Source organism: Humulus lupulus, chromosome 1 (assembly GCF_963169125.1).
Source record: "Humulus lupulus chromosome 1, drHumLupu1.1, whole genome shotgun sequence".
Lineage (NCBI taxonomy): Eukaryota > Viridiplantae > Streptophyta > Magnoliopsida > Rosales > Cannabaceae > Humulus > Humulus lupulus.
In genome coordinates, this window is record NC_084793.1 from 37,033,714 (window position 1) to 37,039,645 (window position 5,932).

Consider the following 5,932-nt stretch of genomic DNA (forward strand, 5'->3'; position numbering starts at 1 on the left):
CAGAACCCTTCAACAAATCGTCTATAATTTCCCACCAAGCCCAGAAACTACTCACCTCAGTGGCGCTCTTGGGCTTGGGCCAGTCCTTCACTGCTTCAATCTTGGCTGGATATACTTCTACGCCATTTTTAGACACAATGTGTCCTAGAAATGTCACATTCTCTAGCCAGAATTCGCATTTCTTAAACTTAGCATATATTTGATGATTTTTTAGTCATTCCAACATCAGTCGCATGTGCTTTTCATGCTTAGATTTCATCTTTCAGTAGATCAATATGTTGTCTATGAACACCACAACAAACTTATCCAAGTAGTCCTTAAATACTCGGTTCATAAGATCCATGAACGAGGCTGGTGCATTTGTTAATCCAAAAGACATTACTAGAAACTCATAGTGTCCATATTTGGTTCAAAAAGTTGTCTTTGGGATATCTTCTCGTACTCTTACCTGGTGATACCCTGACTGCAAATCTATATTCAGGAACATCGTAGATCCTTGTAGTTAATAAAAAAGATCGTCTATTTGAGGCAAAGGATATTTGTTCTTGATCGTCACTTTATTTAGTTCTCGATAGTCGATGCACATCCTCATGCTCCTGTCCCTCTTCTTGACAAAAAACACTGGTGCACTCCAAGGAAAATAGCCCAGTCAGATGAAACCCTTGTCTAATAGCTCCTGCAGTTGCATCTTTAACTCCTTTAACTTGGTAAGCGCCATTCTATAGGGAGCTTTTAAGATTGGTGCCATCTCTAGTGCCAATTCTATTTTGAACTCGATTTCCCTACTCGGAGGTAATCCCGCTAGATCTTCTAAAAACACCTCAGGAAATTCGCATACAATGTGTACATCTTTTGGTTCAAGCTGCGTATTTGGTGACTTGTCCACCGCATTAGCTAGAAATGCTTGACAACCGCTACTGGTTAACTATTGAGCTTTGAGAGCTGAGACTATCAGTATGCAAGTTTGAGAAACTTATCCTTTGTAGGTGAACTATTATCCACCTTTTGTTTGAAAGTTGACTATGTTGCCCTTACAATTTATTGTTACTCCATATTTTGCTAACCAATCCATGCCTAATATTACATCATAATCCTTAAGGTCAAACTCAATCAAATCTACTGGTAACTCTCTTCCTTTGATTCTAACTATAACACTGCGCACCCCTCTACTAGAGAACATTCTTTCCCTCGAGGGTAGTTCCGTAACAAACTTATCTCTAAAAAATTCGCATGGTTTATCTAAGCTATCAATCATATTCATATAGACAAAGGAATGCATAGCTCCTTAATCGAATAAAACATTGAATGGTTTTCCAGAGATAGTGATCTAACCTGATACCACTATATTGCTATTTTCCGCCTCACCTCTTGTAAGACCGAAAACTCTGGCTGGTACTAGTTTATCATCTTTCTTTTGGTCCCTCAATTTTGGGCAATCCTTCTTGAGATGACCCTCTTCTCCACAATCAAAGCATCCCTTTGTCTTATATCGGCATTCTCATGAATGCTTTCTCTTACAGATTTGGCATTAGGATATTCTACGTAAGCCTTCTTATTTCCATTGCCTTTCGACGTAGTCTTTCCCTTCTTGTCTGCCTTTTTGTTGTGACCACCATCATGTTTTCGCTTGTGGTCATTCTATTCATTATTGTTCTTTCTAGCGTCCCTCCTGGCCACACCTTTTTTTCCAGATACAGTCTTCTGCCTGTTCGGCTTCCAAGGCTATTTCCAACATTTCTGCATAAGTGGTTATTCCTCGAATCAACTTCACGTCCCAGGCTATCATCGGTTTTAGTCCCTTCACGAATCTTTGAATTCTTAGCGTCTCGATGGGTACCATGTCCGCTACAAACTTAGCCAATCTATCAAATTTCCAAGCATAATCTGTTACAGTCAAATTCCCTTGAGTAAGTGCGATGAATTCGTCCACCCTTATGGCTATAATCGCAGGACTGTAATACTTCTTGTTTAATACCTAGACAAACTCGTCCCATGTCACAATGTTTACATCTCTGGTTTGCTTTACCACGTCCCACTAGATGCGGGCATCCATCTTAAGTGGACTTCAGGCGCATGAGACTCGGTTCTCCTTTCCCAATCGCATGTGTTCCATGATTGACTCCACCGATTGGAACCATTCTTCCCCTTCTATTGGATCTGATCCGCTGCCAAAGTTTGGCAGGTTTTTGCTTCCTGAAGTGTCCATATACTGCCTTGTAGTGAGGCTCTGCCAACTGCAACAATTGTGCTAACGGAATGACTTGTTGTTATTGTCCTTGGTTTATTTGGAATTCTTCTTCTCTCCTCCATAGCTATGCCCTAAGATGGGCATTCTTTCTTTCAAGTTTTCTCGAGCGGGGGAAACTGCCGATTCTTCCGCTACATTAAGTGCTCCTGGCACTTCTGGGGATGCTGGCATATTAGGAAATTCTTCATATATGGGGGCGACAGCTACTCGTCTTCCTCGGCCTCTTCCTCAGCCTTTTCCTTCTCCTCTTTCTTGACCATTTAGTCTTTTAGATCTTCTTGGTTCCTACTCAATATTTCTTTTCTGTTTCCCCCAAAAGAGAAAAATGTAAAAGCTAAGACAAACAAAACAAGCAGACATCATAACCTAGCCTATTATACTACTGTCTATTAGGCCCATCTATCTACTAAGAACTACCCTATTACAATTAAGTCCAACTCGGGTAAATGGGTCTTAACAAATAAATCTTCCATGGAGGAGGGCTAGGTTCAGTATATCGTACCCACTACTAAGGCCCCCTAACTTTCACTTATACCCAAAAGACAGGAATTTGAACCCTTTCTTTATTAATTATTATTTGAGAAATTGGTGAAAATGACATATTTATTAAGTGATTTTACACTCTAGCCTACTTTTGATAATATTTTGCAAAATGGCCTCTATCTAAAATTCGACCAGTTGTCTAAATTTTTTGACTAGCTGTCTAAAATTTTCGACGGGTTGTTTGAATTTTTCAACTACCTGTCTAAATTATGAGAGACCATTTTGCAAAGAATTATTAAAACAAGGCTAAAGTGTAAAATGACTTTAAAAATAGACCATTTTTCCAAAGGACCCTTATTATTTATTTTATTTATGTCCAATTTAATAATGTAAAACAAATGGGCCTTCAAAAATAGGCTAACCCATACGAGAGGAATTTAAACCTCACACTTTCAATTGAATCCAAAATTATTAACATATACTAAACAATATCAATAAAATAAAAGAAGATAACATGTTTTTATTAAAATAAGAAATTATTTACAAACTAGCGAAAAATTCTAAAAAAATAATATGAATTAAAATTTAACGATGTGTTCTTATATCTAACTCTCCACATTGGATCCATCTTCTAGCATATCCTGGGTGAGGTCTTCATAATTATCTTGGGAGTAGAAGACTCGTGAAGTGAAGGGTACATTATTGAGAAATCCTCCCCTAAGGTTGTCTGCTAACTGATGAACATTTTCTCCTATTTCCCCATTTGGTAGGAGGACACCTTCAAATATTCTAAAATTTCGTGCAAACCTATCCATAAATATGTCGTATTTATTTTCAATAGGTACACTATGATCAAATAAAACCTCGTTCCATGTCATTTTTCAGACTCGGCTTTGCTAATGGTAACTTGGCTGAGTGCATGAGAACTATGAACTTCTCATGTGATTTTAACAGGGTTGTGTGACTACCAATAATCTTTTCTATCTCCTTGTGAATTTGATTAATAATAAGGAACACCCTTTCGAACTCAGTCTCATCCTCAGGGTCGGTAATTCTCCTTATTGCCTTAACTTTTCTAACAACAATAGGGTCCATTGTGTTATGTTCTGAATATAGGTCATAAAAGAAAAACATTATTTCACATAAACAAACATATTAAGAAAAATATACTTACTCAGTAGCAAGTTGGTCATTTGTAGCTATCGTGTGTATTTCGTGAGAATGTTCAAGACCAATATAGTCGTGGCTCTGATACCACTTGTAGTGCCCTAATTTCTCATAATATTATCGAGAACACATCCTTGGATCATAAACCTAAATATGCTCCTTTATTTAAGAAATTCATAATAATCAAAGGGATCCCATGTCTTTACAAAAATAAAATAAGGTTTGTAACAAAATTAAAGAGCAAAATTTGAATATTAAAAATAAAGATACTTAAAAAAATGCTTTGAGACTAAAATCATAGGCATGTTGATCATTCCTCGACTATATGGTCCTCACGAACACAACACTAAGCTCCTTAGGTCCCACTCACCACCGACCATTCTAACCTCAATTGTCTGCACAATAACAACATAAAGAGTGAGCTTATAAGCCCAATAAGGAAAATGCAAACAAACAAATCATATAATCCCATAGTCATAACAAACATACCATAAGTTCATACAAGAGTTCATAACAACGCTAATTTATACTAATCATACAAGATCAAACATATCCTAGGTCACAGTTCATAATCATAGGTTATAATAACAAGACATGTATAAGAAAAAGATAAGTGCTTATACTAATAAAAAGATAAGTGCTTATACAGGGGTGGCAATTAAGCCTCAGACATCAACTTAGGTTCGTCATAACATTTTGGCAACTGAGCCTATTGGACATCAACTTAGGTCCGTCATACATTTCTGAACACCTTAGGTCCACCCACACTTATCTTATTTTGTACCTGAAACGTTAGGGTCATGCATATCACAAGCTAGGTCATAAACTAAACTACCTAATTTTCCTTACCTTGAGTGTGGAAAAAGAGAAGAACCTCATAAATTAGAGACTTATAGTAAAACTATACTTCCAAAAATTCTAAACCTCATAAAGTCATACCTTCACCCTAGAACCAAAAGATGAAATCTCGAGCCTTCACTTTAATGCCTATCTTCCAAAAACGACACCAAGAGCTTTAATATTTCAGCTCTATATTGGCTTGATAGGGTTTAGTGTTTCAGGTATAGGGTTTATAAGGACAATAGTGTTTGAGGCTTAATAGAAAAATAGAAGAAATGAATTCCTGAGCACTGTAAAAACTATAGTGGTTCAACTATGGTTGTGTTTATGGGGAAAAAATATGAGAGCTTTTGGGAGCTATGGATTTCAAAAAATGAGAGGCTTCAAAGCTTTGTTTTGAGTGTGAAAAATGAAGTGGTGAAATACTCTATTTATAGGCTTCAAACCCAACTCCTTTCCTTATTTCTCTCCACACCTATTCAACCTTTTTTCAAAATTTAAACTTCCCTCTCCCTAATGGCTTCGACCTTCCCCTTTCTTTCTCCTATTCAAATGCTACAACTTCTCCATTGATGCCACCTACACTCTTATGTAACAAAATATAGTCAAAGTCTACATTGGTTCCCTTCTTAGTCTTCCACGCATACACCTAAGCTTTTTCAAATTCAAACTAGTTCAAAATGGTTCAACTATCTTCAACATATTTACTTAGTTCAAGCCTAGTGTGACACCTATCCATGCAAGTTCAAAATGAGTAAAAAACTAGCCTGTTTTTTATGCTACATGCCCAATACTAGGTAAGAATCTATTTGGTTCTTCAATTTAGCTCTAATACTTAATAAATAAATTCACCAAAATTCCACCTAATAACACTATGGGAATTTCGGCTATAGCTATTAAAATTCAAATTTTTTGACTTATTTTTATGCCACATGTATAACATGTGTGCATAATTTAATTAAAAGCTTAAAAGTATACACTAATTTAATCATATGCTAAAAATCTCATAAATTACTAGCTATAACAATTATAATTTATCTAAATTATAATTATTTCTAAGTCATAAGATCATACCTTAAAATAAATAATTTAAACTTAAAACAATCTTTTTTAATTTCCACCGCTCAAATTAAACTATAAACTATAATAAAACTAGCCTATGCTCATATTTAAGGAGCTTATAAGAAAATAATA